This window comes from Mustelus asterias, unplaced genomic scaffold, assembly GCF_964213995.1.
Source record: "Mustelus asterias unplaced genomic scaffold, sMusAst1.hap1.1 HAP1_SCAFFOLD_3111, whole genome shotgun sequence".
NCBI classification, from domain to species: domain Eukaryota; kingdom Metazoa; phylum Chordata; class Chondrichthyes; order Carcharhiniformes; family Triakidae; genus Mustelus; species Mustelus asterias.
The window spans coordinates 10,001-15,000 of NW_027593056.1; the positions used below are offsets into that span (position 1 = coordinate 10,001).

General features: G+C 66.8%; 1 non-coding gene across 1 annotated transcript; it reads left to right on the forward strand.

Annotated features, from left to right (window-relative positions):
• Positions 1-4,012: 4,012 nt before the first annotated feature.
• LOC144490285 (5.8S ribosomal RNA) lies at positions 4,013-4,166 on the forward strand. Its single transcript, XR_013497206.1, has one exon. It is a non-coding gene; the product is annotated as a 5.8S ribosomal RNA (ribosomal RNA).
• Positions 4,167-5,000: the final 834 nt, after the last annotated feature.

Genomic DNA, 5,000 nt, shown 5'->3' on the forward strand with positions numbered 1-5,000 from the left:
ACTTCTGCCTAGCCCCTCTGCCGGGTGCGATGTCTCCGGCGTCCGCACCGATCCTCGGCATTGGTGCCGCACACGCAACGCCTGCGTCGTTGGAAGGGCTTCGCCGTTGGCGTCGCACACAGCCCTGTGGGGGTGTCTTTGCAGTCCGTCCGAGAGGTGGGGGCACGCACGGCAACACGGCCGGCCTGCCTGCTTGGGACGATGCGGTCCTTTCGTTCAGCGGTTCCACGGTTTGGCCGGCGCGAGCAGATGCTTGGGGGGAGACGGTGGCGTCAGCCACGCACTCACTCTGCTTCTGCAGTCCGGTCCACTCCGCCCGTTCTAGCTGCTCGTTTGGTCCCTCGCCCGCCAGCAGACCGTTCCGCCGACGGTGCTCCTCCTCCGCAGCGACTTCTGCCTAGCCCCTCTGCCGGGTGCGATGTCTCCGGCGTCCGCACCGATCCTCGGCATTGGTGCCGCACACGCAACGCCTGCGTCGTTGGAAGGGCTTCGCCGTTGGCGTCGCACACAGCCCTGTGGGGGTGTCTTTGCAGTCCGTCCGAGAGGTGGGGGCACGCACGGCAACACGGCCGGCCTGCCTGCTTGGGACGATGCGGTCCTTTCGTTCAGCGGTTCCACGGTTTGGCCGGCGCGAGCAGATGCTTGGGGGGAGACGGTGGCGTCAGCCACGCACTCACTCTGCTTCTGCAGTCCGGTCCACTCCGCCCGTTCTAGCTGCTCGTTTGGTCCCTCGCCCGCCAGCAGACCGTTCCGCCGACGGTGCTCCTCCTCCGCAGCGACTTCTGCCTAGCCCCTCTGCCGGGTGCGATGTCTCCGGCGTCCGCACCGATCCTCGGCATTGGTGCCGCACACGCAACGCCTGCGTCGTTGGAAGGGCTTCGCCGTTGGCGTCGCACACAGCCCTGTGGGGGTGTCTTTGCAGTCCGTCCGAGAGGTGGGGGCACGCACGGCAACACGGCCGGCCTGCCTGCTTGGGACGATGCGGTCCTTTCGTTCAGCGGTTCCACGGTTTGGCCGGCGCGAGCAGATGCTTGGGGGGAGACGGTGGCGTCAGCCACGCACTCACTCTGCTTCTGCAGTCCGGTCCACTCCGCCCGTTCTAGCTGCTCGTTTGGTCCCTCGCCCTCCAGCAGACCGTTCCGCCGACGGTGCTCCTCCTCCGCAGCGACTTCTGCCTAGCCCCTCTGCCGGGTGCGATGTCTCCGGCGTCCGCACCGATCCTCGGCACGGCGCGGGTGCGCACCTGTGGGCCGCCGCCCCGTGCTCCACGTCCGTCCGTGTGTGCCCGCTGTGGGGACCGTCTTCCTCTCGCCTGGGCGACGGCTTGCGGGCTGCGACGTGACCTTGCCACCGCCTTGCAGCATTACATCCGCAGTTGAAACGAAGAGAGCTGCTGCGGGCTTGGGTGCTTGTCCTGGCGGCTTGTCGACGGGACCACGGTGAACGGCCACTGTGTGACTCCGCAGGGAGACGTTCTGGTGCAGTCAGGGGCCTTTTTGTCTCCCGCCGCGGTGAAGCTTTGGTCGCATTCTAGTCACTCTCTCTTCAATCCCGGTACGGGGTACCTGTTCATGCTCACCATTCCTCGAGCACCCGCGTGCAGAGGGTGGGTGCGAGGTTTAAAGATTCGTGGTCCGCCTGTCGGTCCGGTCTCGTGCTGACTTGAGCGAGTGTCCTCCGCGTTCGAGAGAATGTGCCTGTCCGCGGGGGCAGCCGCGCTTGCGAGCGTTCCGCCGCGCCCCCTTCCCCAGCCCGCCGAGGTTGGGGCGTGCGGGGTCGGCTTGCGCCCGTAGCGTCGGCCTGTCCTCCGCGGCTTGCACCCGACTCAGTCCGCTGCGGCCTCGCCTCGACTCTCGAGCCTTCCGACAGACGGTGACACCAGAGAACTCTGCCTCTGGCTGTTGCGGGGCGTGACGGCGCGTGTCGGGCTCCGGCCCGTCACCCACGCCGGCACTCAACGCCTGCGAGCGCCCTGTTTCCTCCGAGAAAGGTTTTTCGCTTGATTGTCGCTCGAGTGCGTGTGCCTCCGGGGCTCACGCCGTGGTACGCGCCAGGCTGGGGCTCCACCGTCACGTCGGCGGGGGAGCGTTTAGCGCGTCCCAGGATCGGACAACCTCTCCGGGGGCCCGAGCCGAAACCCGACACGGTATAAAAGTCGTAACAAGGTTTCTGTTGGTGAACACGTTGTGAAGGATCTTTGTCGGCCGGGGGCCCGCCACCTCTCCGGGGAGGGCGGCCCGTCACTCCTTGAACGCGAAGGCTGGCGCCGGTTGGGCCAGGCAGGAGAGCCTCACGGGGGCCGGCCCCGGGGCCAGGTATCGGACAACCTCTCCGGGGGCCCGAACCGAAACCCGTAACACAGAATAAAAATCGTAACAAGGTTTCTGTTGGTGAACACGTTGTGAAGGATCTTTGTCGGCCGGGGGCCCGCCACCTCTCCGGGGAGGGCGGCCCGTCACTCCTTGAACTCGAAGGCTGCGCCGGTTGGGCCAGGCAGGAGAGCCTCACGGGGGTTGGCCCCGGGGCCGTGGCCCGTACTGACGCTGGCGCCTCCCACGCGGGTGGGAGGTCACACCGACAATTTCGCCGTACCCGTCGAACGGGCCTGGTCACCCGTACGCACGTTCCGCCGAAGCCGGGCGACGTCGATCTCGGTCCCACTCGGTTGGGCCGGCGCGCGGGCGCCGCCACCGACGAGCACGCACACGCTCGGTTGCACGCCGGCAAGTCCATGCGGGTGCCGCACACGCTACGCCTGCGCCGTTGGAAGGGCTTCGCCGTTGGCTTCGTAGGGTGTCTTTGCAGTCCGTCCGAGAGGTGGGGGCACGCACGGCAACACGGCCGGCCTGCCTGCGTGGGACGATGCGGTCCTTTCGTTCAGCGGTTCGGCGGTTTGGCCGGCGCGAGCAGACGCTCGGAGGGAGACGGTGGCGTCAGCCACGCACTCACTCCGCTTCTGCAGTCCGGTCCACTCCGCCCGTTCTAGCTGCTCGTTTGGTCCCTCGCCCGCCAGCAGACCGTTCCGCCGACGGTGCTCCTCCTCCGCAGCGACTTCTGCCTAGCCGCTCTGCCGGGTGCGATGTCACCGGCGTCCGCACCGATCCTCGGCACGGCGCGTGTGCGCACCTGTGGGCCGCCGCCCCGTGCTCCACGTCCGTCTGTGTGTGCCCGCTGTGGGGACCGTCTTCCTCTCGCCTTGGCGACGGCTTGCGGGCTGCGACGTGACCTTGCCACCGCCTTGCAGCATTACATCCGCAGTTGAAACGAAGAGAGCTGCTGCGGGCTTGGGTGCTTGTCCTGGCGGCTTGTCGACGGGACCACGGTGAACGGCCACTGTGTGACTCCGCAGGGAGACGTTCTGGTGCAGTCAGGGGCCTTTTTGTCTCCCGCCGCGGTGAAGCTTTGGTCGCATTCTAGTCACTCTCTTCAAAGCCCGGTGAGGGGTACCTGTTCATGCTCACCATTCCTCCGGCACCCGTGTGCGGAGGGTGGGTGCGAGGTTTAAAGATTCGTTGTCCGCCTGTCGGTCCGGTCTGGTCTCGTGCTGACTTGAGCGAGCGTCCACCGCGTTCGAGAGAATGTGCCTGTCCGCGGGGGCAGCCGCGCTTGCGAGCGTTCCGCCGCGCCCCCTTCCCCAGCCCGCCGAGGTTGGGGCGTGCGGGGTCGGCTTGCGCCCGTAGCGTCGGCCTGTCCTCCGCGGCTTGCACCCGACTCAGTCCGCTGCGGCCTCGCCTCGACTCTCGAGCCTACCGCCAGACGGTGACACCAGAGAACTCTGCCTCTGGCTGTTGCGGGGCGTGACGGCGCGTGGCGGGCCCCGGCCCCTCACCCACGCCGGCACTCAACGCCTGCGAGCGCCCTGATTCCTCCTTTTTTTCGCTTGATTGTCGCTCGAGTGCGTGCGCCTCCGGGCTCACGCCGTGGTACGCGCCAGGCTGGGGCTCCACCGTCACGTCGGCGGGGGAGCGTTTTGCGCGTCCCAGGATCGGGCAACCGATCCGAAACCCGATACAACTTTTAGCGGTGGATCACTCGGCTCGTGCGTCGATGAAGAACGCAGCTAGCTGCGAGAATTAATGTGAATTGCAGGACACATTGATCATCGACACTTTGAACGCACTTTGCGGCCCCGGGTTCCTCCCGGGGCTACGTCTGTCTGAGGGTCGCTTGACAATCAATCGCACTTCGCGCGCATCCGTGCGCCGAAGAGCGCGGCTGGGGTGTCGCAGAGGTGCCGTCCTCTCTGTCCCCCTAAGTGCAGACCCAGAGTAATCCGCGTCGGAGAGCTTGACCTCTTGGGTGCCGGCGTCCGCCTCCGGGCTCGTCGGCACTGCCCGCTCCCGCACTGGCCCAGCCACCTCGGGGTCGCCGGCACGGCTGTCATCGGGTTGCCAGAGAGAGAGAACGTGACTGCCTCGCTGCCGGGACCGTGTGTGCCTTCCGTTAGGCTCGGGCCAGGGGGGTTGACTCTCTGTTGATGTGTGTGTGTGGCTCGTCCACGGGAAGGATCCGCAAGAGTTGGCTCGGTTGGGTGCTCCGGCACAGAGAGTGAGAGAGTGGAGTGACTGTCCGCTGGACGTCTCCGGACACGTTGCCTCGCGTGGTCCGTGCTCGGTTGCCTGCCGGTGGGTTGCCGTGGCCGTTCAGTGCCGTCGCGTGGAGGACGGCAGCTTGACGCGTGTGACGCTTGATGCCTGGATCGGTGCTCGGTCGTGCCGTGCTTTTCTTCCCTCTGTTGCGCGTGCGAGTGCTTGCATTTTTGTCGTGGGAATCCGTGGCGGTTGGGTGTCGTTGCTTGTGTTGCGCTGGAGCTGCGGCTCCTTCCACACTCCGCAGCCCACCCTCTGCCGTTGCGGTTCTGGGGCAATGTGCCTGCGCCCGCGTTCAACGTGTGCCTTGGGTTCGAATCGTCGCAGAGCCGACTTGGCCGTGTGGTCCTCGCTCCGGTGTCTCCCCGTGTCCTGCTGCCGCCGAAGTCTTCTACGTGAAAGGTGCTGTCC